Here is a 4,715-nt window from a genome sequence, read left to right on the forward strand (position 1 = left end):
AAATGACTAGCTTGACTTTCTCTCAACAAATTGAAGTTATCTCGGATCAGTTCTTCTAGTTCTGTCTTAGGATGAACCACTGGGACTTTTAGAAATGATAGACTTGTATATTTAATCGAGATGAATAGAATCAAATGTTTTGAGTTGGAGCAGAGATGAGATCTTGCATTTCGAGTTGGGGAAAGGCACAGTTATGCCGAAGCAGAGAATGCGGAACAATTATAGTGTTTAGATAAGTATCTTTTGATTGAGCAGGATAGAATCATATGTCTTTGTTGGAATAGATGAAATCATGAATGTTGAAATGGGAAGGATATGATCGCCTCCCAAGAAGATTTGGAACGATTGAATATTTGTAATTAATCTTATATGTATCTCTATGTATTTGCTTACTTCTTTCTTGTTTAAATCAGTATTGATAATTATGCTTGGTTATAATTGGTTCATTATTGTTTATGAATTTTAACATATAGTTACTCATTTATGACCTACTTAAGGCTCAACCAAGCAATTTCAAAGTTGTAGCTTAACAGCCTATGGTTCAAGTCCTAAGTTCCATGTTACCTATTATCTTCTAAGTTCTTGTTTCACCACAATCAGTCTTCTCCTATGTCTGCACACAATCATTTATGTTCTTGAAGATTTTTAGTTTAGAACCTAATTGTGGAGAGTAAATCAAGAGTCCGCGAGAGCGTGGTCGGTGCGAGCATCATTGCTCGATACCACTGTCACGCCCCCATCCCAACAAGGGATAAAATACATTATAGGGGTGACTAGGACGACGCTTGTCATCCTACTAAGCCGCCGGGATCATCGACACGGTGTCCCAACGCACATCATAACTAATATTAAAACAATATAATATCGAGTGCGGAAAGGGAAATATTACATTCCAAATGATCACTAGTTTTCGGAAGCGTATAAAATCAATAGTTACAAAATGATCAAAGTCTAGATGATAAATCGTAGTTAATCCATTTTTCATTACCATCTAATAATGATCAACAAGGATATAACGGTAAATGTTTTTATATGGGCCTACGCCTAAAATAAACAAAAGGGGAACAAGTCCCCAGAATTCTCACGGCCGTAGGCGTAATTGTCACAAGGACACCCGTTGCCATGTTCCTCTAACACGACTTCGGCTCCTCCGTACCGCATCATAATCTAAAAATTGTGTACACGAGGGGGTTAGCTCCAGAGCGGTGAGGGGATGGGGATGCACAAACACGCAATTCACATAGTCCAATGATGCATGCACATGTTAAGTCCATTTTTCCACCTAACAAACAACTAAGTCAATGGCATATGCTATCGTGACAACTCGGGAGACACGTGGGTCACTTAACTTATCGCCACAATGAAACCTCAATTGTCACCTGGGACCTACGCCGATCGAAGCCTCCAAGACCACTCGGTGGCGGACCCGATAACCAATACTACCATGATGGCCTCTCCCACCTCCACGAATCCGGTATATTGATTACCCAACACCTAAACCCCTGTTGGTAAGGGTCGTAGCATAAGGGTGTAAAATCCTAGCCACGCTACATGCAAGTCCTATCGTCCCGAGAGGTAATCCGGGCGCATCAACTTTTCATCCGGTTTAGTGCCCGGTTACAAAGACGGCACGGCACATACGATTCAACATGACATTCAACATAATTTCTTCATAAATATATATATTATCCGGGGTTTTGCACCGCACCCACCGCACCGAGACCCATCAAAGTAAAACATCTCCAATTAACATCATAACATTCATATATAAAAGTATGCAATATGCGCAAGCATGCTTAATAATTTATAATGATGACATAATATACAATGCAATAATAATATCAAGCCCAAACAACCAAACCCACTCACTACGTATACGCCAAGCACCACGATTATCGTTGTCGCCTCGATCAAGCAATAAGCCACAAAAGTGAATATATTAACCTACACAAAGAGTGGAATAAGGTTACACGAGCGAAAGGAACGGATCCCCGAAGGTCTCCCATAAACACTTAAGTATAAGGTTTCGAGACGAAGTGGTTGCAGGAGTGGTTTCATGCCCAAATTCTGCAACCACATGTAAATCCTAGGAAACCGGGGTTCGGGACAGTTTTAGTCAAGGTCGGATGCGAGATGTGGTTTCAGAAAACTGAATCCGAGTGTAAATCCGAGCTTCACGGGGCTCGGGACAATTTTTGTCAAGGTCGGATGCGGATGTGGTTTCGGAAAAACTGAATCAGTGTAAATCCGACCTTCAGAATCCTTCTCGGGAAGGTAATTTCGTGGTGGTTTCTTGCAGTCCTGAAACCACATGTAAATCCTAGCTAACCAGGGGCTTAGGATAGTTTTAGTCAAGGTCGGTTGCGGTGTGGTTTCAGAAAACTGAATCCGAGTGTAAAACCACATACCTGCAGAACCGAAAATTGAAGGGTTTCTCACTAGGGATTCATTTTCCAAGGGGTTTAAAGGTAGGGAGGCTTCAAGAAAGCTTCCTCCTAGGTCCATTAGGGTTCTAAGACCTCATTAGGTCCATGTAATCCCATGGATTTAAGAGAAAACAAAGAGAACCTAAATTAGGACATAATATGGTAGAAACCTTAAATTTCTTAAATGGAAAGAGATTACTTAGGCTTAGGGCTTGTAATGGAGTGAAATAACTCCACCATAGTCTAGGTTTAGAGGTTCCATCGATTCCTTGGGTTCCAAGAGAACCCTAGGTTGAATTTCTCCCATTTCCCAAACCTCAAAAATCAAAATAGATGAAGAGATGTGGGTTTGAATGACTTACCTACCCCCAATATAGAAGGCTCCATGTTGAGGCTCCAAGAAGTGCTCTTCCAACCTCCAACCAAGTTTCTCCACCCTTCTTCCTCCTTCTCTCCTTCCTTCTTCCTTCTTTCTTCTTTCTTCTTTCTCCTTTCTCTCCTCTTTCTCTCCTCCGATTTAGGTTAGATGGGAGAAGAAATGAAAATGAATCCTTCTCCCCCCCCCTTTGTCTTATTTATAGAAAATGGGCTTGGGTCCTTTAAGTTAAATGGGTCAAATAGTTAAATGGGTGGATCCAAGATAAATGGGTCATTAGGCTAAATGGGTAGTTTAAGTTAAATGGGTCACCCAAGTTAAATGGGTACTCTAAGTTAGATGGGTCAAATAGAGTCAAATGGGCCTCTTAACTAAATGGGCCTGCCCACAGGTTTCAAATAGAAAAGAACCCACTTGGGGATGGGTCCATCCACCATGGGATTATAAGCCCATCACACGCTCCCTTAAATAAGTGGGACCCACAAATGGAATATTCCCAACTCAACTAAAATAGCCCGGGCGGTCCCAATCTTGACCCGCACTTCAAGGGCATCGAGGGAAAGGGTAAATAAATAAACTTAAGGGCTAGAACTTACTATTTCCTTGTCATGGTTTGTCCCCCATGACCCCGAATAGTTTCCTCCACGGTAAAACCGCTTGTGGTCAATAATTTTGTAGTGGGTTTGACCACCGGTGAGAACGACTCACACATACGTGGCGTTGATAACCACACGTCACGGGAAGAAATAATAATTAATTATGATCCAGTGCGGGTGTAACATGACCCCTGGATACCTTCCACATCTGGTAAGTTCTTACCTCAAATTACTTTGTACAATAACACTTTCCATAATGTCCATGACCTGATGTCTAACACATCATGGAATAGAGTAAGCTTGCAATCCTGTTTTGATCCTTTGACTGTCTCTAATATTCTGTTAATTAATATTTCCAACACTGATGACTCATGGAGCTACTCTCTTTCAAAAACTGGAAAATTTTCAACAAAGAAAGCAGCTTCTTGCTTTACCGCAATTTCTAGTTCTCCTAGGCCCTTGATGTTCCATTAGTGGAAATTCTTTTGGAGACTTAATATTCATCCTCGTTTTAAAATTTTCTTTTGGCGTGTTTTAAATGCAGTAATCCCTATCGGGGCATATCTTTCGAAATGGATACTCGTCGAGCCTTCATGTGTTTTCTGTAGTTCTTACGATGAACCGATTTGGCATCTTTTCTTATCATGTGATTGGACTAAGCGTATCTAGGCTTTTGGCCCATTAAGAACTGAGCATTTATCTGCTCCGTCCTTCACCGACCTCTATACTTCTCTCCCTGGCTCACAGGCCTTTGACAAACAATCTTTAATTTGGTTCTTCTCTGTCTTTATTATAACTTGTTATTATATTTGGCATGTAAGGAACAAAGTAATTATGTGTGGAGCTAAGGCTGATCCAATGGTGGTCATCCATAATGTCTTGCGATGGATTTCAGATCTAAATATCCACCCCCTAGTTATAAATTCCTGCACAAAATTGTTGCATAGCACACACCATCCACCACTCCTGTCAATATTTGCTAATGTTAAAATAAAATTGCTTGGTTCACTGGTCGCAGGAATTTATGAACCCGATCATAAACTAGTACATTGGACTTTTACATTTTGTTAGACGGACAACATTTCCTAACAGATGCAGGTAGATTGCTGACAAAGGACAAGATGGAGGCTGAACTTTTTGGGATCGTTCAAGGATGGAAAGCTGCTAAGTAGGAAAATATTACTCTAAAAGAAATATGGTTTTGCAACAAGGGGCTTTGTGAAATGTTTAATCCTCTTTCTTCTATTCCCATCCCTTAGATCTCTATAAACAATTACTGTGAATTGGCAGAAGCAACTGATAACTTTACTGGTATAG

Source organism: Telopea speciosissima, chromosome 4, assembly GCF_018873765.1.
Source record: "Telopea speciosissima isolate NSW1024214 ecotype Mountain lineage chromosome 4, Tspe_v1, whole genome shotgun sequence".
NCBI lineage: Eukaryota > Viridiplantae > Streptophyta > Magnoliopsida > Proteales > Proteaceae > Telopea > Telopea speciosissima.